This window comes from Aethalodelphis obliquidens, unplaced genomic scaffold (assembly GCF_003676395.1).
Source record: "Aethalodelphis obliquidens isolate GAN/ISIS:26980383/991018 unplaced genomic scaffold, ASM367639v1 scaffold3, whole genome shotgun sequence".
In the NCBI taxonomy this organism is placed as follows: Eukaryota; Metazoa; Chordata; class Mammalia; order Artiodactyla; family Delphinidae; genus Aethalodelphis; species Aethalodelphis obliquidens.
The window spans coordinates 68150512-68158143 of NW_020837947.1; positions in this window are offsets into that span (position 1 = coordinate 68150512).

Sequence of the window (7632 nt, forward strand, 5' to 3'; positions counted from 1 at the left end):
CTCGATACTGATTATTGTTGGACATCAATTCTGTAACTGTCTCTGATGGCACCCAGGGCTGCAGAAACAACTTCTCTCAACTGAGGCACAGATCTTTTATTCCTTTATCAACTTGTTCCCCTCATTGGATAAAAACAAAAAAACAACCCCCCAAGCCCACCCTTTTTCTTACTCTTCCACCTTTGCCCAAACCCAATTTCCAGAGAGGAGGGGAGCCCTCTGAGGTAGAGGGGGCCCAAGCAAGGCTTTGTGGCCAGCCCGTTTTCAATAGCCACGCCCTGGGGTGTGGAGGGCATAGGCCCTGAGGTTTTCGCCTGTAGGCAAATAAGTCAGTGAAATGTCAGTATCAATGTTCAAGTGACCTTATTTTTATCCAGATGCTAGAGAAAGTTGGGGATATTTGGGTTGTACGATTGAATAGAAACTGCTGTTCACTGTATATACCTTTGAAATAAAACAATTTTAATGTAGATGTAAAATGCAGTGTATTACCAAATTTACAAACGTTTAGAGAGAAGTCCCAGAGACTAACAGATGAACTCACAAGATGGCTTAGTGTTTCTGAAGTCTTGCCAGTTGGTCTGACATTCACATACCCTCAGCATTATCCTACATCGAGGGTTGGCAAACTTGAGCATGCGTCAGACTCACCTTTGTTAAAACACCAATTACAGGACCCCAACTCCAGCGTATTTCAGAAAGTAGGTCTGGGGTGGGGCCTGAGAAATTCCATTGCTGCCACTGCTGCTCCTTGGACCTCACCTTGAGAACCACTGACATTCATGATGGGTCACTTTCCTTCTTCATTTGCCAGATAAGACATAACTGCTTTTTGTTATATAGTTTCTACCCTGGGGAGAGAGATGTGTCACATTTTAACTCATCTTAAGAAATTCCTCTGAAGATTTAAATGTCTGACCCAGTGAAGCCTCCAGCAAATCAGGGCTTCCCTGGTGGCGCAGTGGTTGAGAGTCCGCCTGCCGATGCAGGGGACACGGGTTCGTGCCCCGGTCCGGGAAGATCCCACATGCCGCGGAGTGGCTGGGCCCGTGAGCCATGGTCCCTGAGCCTGCGCGTCCGGAGCCTGTGCTCTGCAACGGGAGAGGCCACAGTGGTGAGAAGCCCGCGTACCGCAAAAAAAAAAAAAAAAAAAATCAGACAAAACAATCATCTCAGATGGTGGAGACTTAAATACAGTTAGTGTTGATCATAGGTCTGCATGGTTTGGGATCAGTGCAAATCTAATCAAGTGAGTGGGACAATTTTATTTGGAGGCAATGATATTTATCCTGAGAAGGTGCTTCCTAAGTTTCAAAAAATGCAAAGATTTGGACCTACTGCATAGTACAGGGAACTATACTCAATATTTTGTAATAACCTATAAGGGAAATGAATCTGGAAAAAAATATGTATGTATGCATAGCTGAATCACTTTGCTGTACACCTGAAACTAACACAACGTTGTAAATCAACTATAATCCAATATAAATAAATAAATAAATAGAGATTTTTAGGAAGATTAGAAACTCTATTCTAATTATTTTTAATGCCTTCCTTTTAGGGCATAAAACAAATAACTGAGTTACTTAGATGCATAAAATGTAATAAAGTCCTTTATTGTAACGGTCCTAAAAGGATGTTGTGTCATGGCTTAAACAAAAATGAAACGTCTCTTTAAGTTCAAATAAGAAAGATTCCCTTGTCTTCTATTTTCTTTAATTTCTTTCTTTTTTCTTCTGTTCTTTCTTTAGTTTGAAAAACCTTGGAGCTTTTCCTCAGGTCATGTGGAAATTGTTACACAGCAGATGACACGCAGGGCAGATTATTTGTGGATTACAGTAAGTGTTTTTATTCTCAGGAAAGCTGTGAATGTGCTAAATTAAGGTTACCTGGTGACAAGCTAAGTGCTTTTCTGGATTAATGAGAACAGTTGTAAAAATCCACGGTGAAAAGGCAAATCTCCAGAAGAGGACAGCCTCCGTGTGAACAGGCGTCAGGGTTTCCTAATCTGAGCCAGAGGCTCGCTCTATTTCTCTTTTAGATCAGTCAGCCTCCACCTCTCACTCCAAGCAACCAAGAGTGTCTGTCTCTCTTCCAGCCATGCAGATGTAAAATGCAGCCTATTATAGATCTTACAAACATTTAGGGAGAGACCCCAGAGTCTAACAGAACATCATGAACGGCATATTGTACAATGTTTGTTTGTTTGCAGAAGGGGTGTAGAGCTTTGATCAATACAATTGGATGGGCAGGCAGGGAAAGCATGCTCTGCCATTAGGTCCTGGAGGCCTGATGGAGTAAAGCAAAGTGACACAGGCACAGAATAACGGAAAGCAGGTGAATCAAGGCAAGCAGGGTTACAGGATTGTGTAATTACGAGGAATTCTTTTCTTTTGTTCAGATTTTCTTTAATATTGTTGTTGTACTTACTTTCAATACCAATTATTTAATATAACCTGGTGCTAGAATTGAAGCCTTTCCTTTACTCACCTCTATTTTTTAAGTAATCTTTTTGTTTAATTGAAGGAAAGTATACAAATTCTAAGTGAACAGCTTGGTGGATACTCACAAAGTGTACACACTCAAGTGACCACCACCCAGAATAGGAGCTAGAATATCCCAGAAGAGCATCCCAGAACCACACCAAACCTCCTCTCTGTCACTATCCAACCCCTTCTCTGGCAACTGCTATTTCAACTTCTATCACCATATATTAATTTTTTAACTATTATGTTTTAAAATTCATTCATATTGATGCATTTATCAGTCTGTGGTTCATTTCCATTGCTATATAGTATTGCATTGTCCTGAGAAGTGAGATTTCCTGCCTCAGCATGAACTTAACTAATGGGACTGATAGCTGAGATTAGCCAGATTAGGAAGATACAATAGCAGATCAATAAAGAAGTTTACTGTTTGCATCAGGAAATTTTTGCCAACCGATTTCTATAAGCAAACAGTTTTCCAATCTGGGTAAACAACTCACTTATCAGGACAATTGTTTTCTCTTCATAAAACTCATCTGCAGAATGTTGCTTTGCTATGACCACCAATCCTAAAATATAGTGTCATGAACTTGACCTAGTCCCAACCAGTTTCCCACCTTGAAAGACCTGGCATAAACCTTGTGAGCCCAGAATCCCAAATCCTACAAATACTCTTCCCTAATTTCCCCACTTAGAGACACTACCAAGACTGTAAGCTGTGCTTGATCAACAAGGAGGTTGACAATATGAATACATCACAATTCATGTACCCATTCTTATGTTGGTGGCCATTTGGGTGTTTACAGTTTGAGACTATGATGAATAATGCTGTTATGAATGTTAGTGTATTTTGATGCACATATGTATACAGCTGGGATTGGAATTGCTATGTCATCAGTGGGTGTATGTTCAATTTTATTACATTTAACAGTTTCCAAAGTGATTGCACCAATTTATACTCTCACCAGCAGTATACGCATATTCCTACCAAAACTTAATATTGTCTGTCTTTTTAATTTTAGTCATTTTGGCGGGTGTGTAGTGGTACTCCCCCAACAATCTTTCTTCTCGTTCTCAAACGCCTGACAGAGGTCATTACGCATGCTGGGTTTCCTTTTCAGATTTTCCGAAAGGCTAGAGATGGTGAACAGTCCCTGGGGTTCAGGCTGTGGCTGTGAAGCATTGGCTCTGGGTGCCATAGTCTTACTTCTATGTACAACCATATGCAGGCTGTGTGTAAAATTAACTGTGTTTATTATACTGCAAGGAGCACAAGGTAAGCATACGTAGGCATCAAAACTTAGAACGGTTGTCAATCCACAGACATTAAGCCCTGAATGGAATTTAAAGTGTGTACTTCTCTGAACCACAAAAAAATATGTCCAAGGTACTTTTTTATCTGCGTTGGGTTTTGTTGTGATTTTTTTTAAGTTTAGTCAAGCACTGGAGGAAGTATTTGACCTAATTATTTCATCGTCTATAGTTATGTATGTTTGTCTTAATATTTTTACCCATCTATTCAGCTGAAATAACCAACAGCTCCTAATTTTAACCTACTGAGATCCCCTTTCATGCGGGAATCTCAAATCATTTCATCAACTATTATTCATTACTTGCCTTTTCAATCCTAAATTTAACTATCATTTATTAAATGCCTATTACATGTCAGACACTGTTACCCAATACTTGCACACTGCTGCGAGACAATCGAGCTAACAATTACAAGCACATAATGAAGTTACAGTTGCAATGAGTATTCCAGCCACCGTGGGGTGGGAGATCCTTACTCATGTATGTATTTATTTCTATTTCATATTATTAATCTCTAGGGTACATTTACAGATTTCTATAGATCTTCTATACACAATGGGATTTTGTTGCCTATATTTGTGTCTCCAATCTAGAATTTAACTATTAAAATAATATTATTTTTTGGAAGGGTGGGGAGGCATGCAAGTGATTAAATTAGGAACTATTTGGCAAAAATTGATGGAGAAGATACACATTTGTTGTTTATTCTCCAACATCTGCATTAACGATTACATGCACACAAAGCCATTCATATTATTGCTTTTCTTAAAGAAAATTCAAATAATAAGGGAAGAGAGATGAAAACCTAGGCTTATCTGGCATACAAGTGTAATATTTGTTTAGAGGACATGGCTTGATTAACTTAGAGCCCCCTCAAACCCTGAAAGCTTTGAAAGCCTGGTGGCTAGACTGATGCTAGGGAATATGTGACTTTCTTTTTCTGAGGAAAAACAAGCTCTCAAACATTTCCTGGACGTGGAAAATGCTTAGAAAATATTTGATGATTTAAGTGCAAATATTGAAAATGCGAGTGCTTTCAGTGACCTGGGGGGAGATGCGGTGCCTAGATGGGGCCGGGAGCTGTGTCTCTGCTGACGGCCGCCTGGTGTGGGACAAGCCCATCGTGCAACTGGGTCCAGAAAGGGCTGATTTAGGAGTGGTTACAATCAGGAAATGATGCTCACATTTTCCTTTGAAAAATGTTGAAAACTCATTTTAGGTATAGAAATGGGACCTTTCTGATGCCTCGGCTATTCTGTACCCACGAAGCATTTTTCCTCAATCCTTCCCTACATCAGTCAGAAGTTAAGACGAAGCACCAGGGTAAGAGGCAGCCACAGAACCCTTCAGCTTATTCTCACCAGAATGTGAAACCTCAGAAGCACTTGATATTGCTCCCATCAACCATTACCGAGAAATATTTAGGGAGGGGACAGATAAATTAGGAGTATGGGATTAACATATACACACTACTATATGTAAAACAGATAAGCAACAAGGACCTACTGTATAGCACAGGGAGCTATACTCAATATTTTGTAATAACCTATAAGGGAAAAGAATCTGAAAAAATACGTATGTATAATTGAATCAGTGTGCTGTACACCTGAAACTAACACAATATTGTAAATCAACTATACTCCAATAAATAAATACATAAGAAATATTTATTGTGTTCCTGGAGTTGCTCTAGATGCTAAAAACTCCCATGAGCTCCTGGTATAACTGAGAATTGCCATGTTAGAAAGAGATGAGTAGGGACTTCCCTGGTGGTCCAGTGGTTAAGACTCTGCGCTTCCACTGCAGGGGGCGCAGGTTCAATCCCTGGTCAGGGAACTAACATCCCACATTATAAGAATGAAATTAGAGGTGACTCTCTCCCTGAGTCGGCCCGTGTGTCTCTGTACATGTACCCCTTTTCCTCCTAATAAGCACTTGATTTAAAAAAAGAAAAAAAAAAAGAACCAAATTAGAACACTCCCTAACACCATACACAAAAATAAACTCAAAGTGGATTAAAGACCTAAATGTAAGGCCAGATACTATAAAACTCTTAGAGGAAAACATAAGCAGAACACTCTCTGACATAAATCGCAGCAATATCTTTTTTGACCCACCTCCTAAAGTAATGAAAATAGAAACAAAAATAAACAAATGGGACCTACTTAAACTCAAATGCTTTTACCCAGCAAAGGAAACCATAAACAAAATGAAAAGACAACCGACAGAATGGGAGAAAATATTTACAAACAAAGTGACTGACAAGGGATTAATTTCCAAACTGTACAAACAGCTCATGCAGCTCAACAACAAAAAAACAAACAACCCAATCAAAAAATGGGCAGAAGATCTAAATAAACATTTCTCCAAAGAAGAAATACAAATGGCCAAAAAGCACATGAAAAGATGCTCAATATTACTAATTATTAGAGAAATGCAAATCAAAACTACCATGAGGTATCACCTCACACCGGTCAGAATGGCCATCATCAAAAAATCTACAAACAATAAATGCTGGAGAGGGTGTGGAGAAAAGGGAACCCTCTTGCATTGTTGGTGGGAATGTAAATTGATACAGTCACTATGGAGAACAGTATGGAAGTTCCTTAAAAAACTAAAAATAGAACTACCATATGACCCAGCAATCTCACTACTGGGCAAATACCCTGAGAAAACCATAATTCAAAAAGACATATGTACAAGTGTTCATTGCAGCATTATTTACCATAGCCAGGACATGGAAGCAACCCAAATGTCTATCGACAGAGGAATGAATAAAGAAGATGTGGTACCTATATACAATGGGATATTAGCCGTGAAAAAGAACGAAATAATGCCATTTACAGCAACATGGATGGACCTAGATATTGTCATACTGAGTGAAGTAAGTCAGAGAAGGACAAATATCGTATTATATTGCTTACATGTGGAATCTAAAAAAATGGTACAAATGAACTTATCTACAAAACAGAAATAGAGTTACAGATGTAGAAAACAATCTTATGGTTACCAGTGGGGGAAGAGGGGAGGGATAAATTGGGAATTGGGACTGACATGTACCCACCATTATATATAAAATAGATAACTAATAAGGACCTACTGTATAGCACAAGGAACTCTACTCATTACTTCGTAATGACCTATATGGGAAAAGAATCTAAGAAAGACTGGATATACGTATGTGTATAACTGATTCACTTTGCTGTACAGCAGAAACTAACACAACATTGTAAGTCAACTATACTCCAATAAAAATTTAAAAAAATAAAAAAAAAGAGATGGGTACTACTTCTTCATGTAAGTATCTTGTGTTCACAAATTGTACTGGAAAGCAATTGTTCGGAGATGCAGAGGCAGTTCTCCCCATATGTGCTTTGCTGCCCAGTGCAAAAGGTAATTTTTTTGTTTTTCGAGTCTATGCATACTTCTCTCATTTCTGGTCCCATTTTGTTTTTACAGGAGATCTCACAACCCAAAGTCAGCATTGCTTTCAGTGGACACAGATAACAACAGCTACTATTTATTGAGCAGTTATTATTTCATTTAAGCATTATAAGGAAACCAATAAAGGGAATGCCTTTCCCATTTTGCAGACAAGGAAATTGAGGCTCAGAAAACTCAAGCACCTTGAGCAAGTTCATGAAGTTAAGTAAAAAACAGGTCCGGATTCCAACCCTGGTTTGTCTGAACTCCAGTCTGTGGGATCTGTACTGTTGCAAAAAAACATTTTAATAGAGAATTGACACAAATTCTGATAAGTAACTCCCTTGAACCTTGCCTCTCCAGGCTAAATACCTCCAATCCATATTTTCAAGACTTATTTAGAGACACCCTC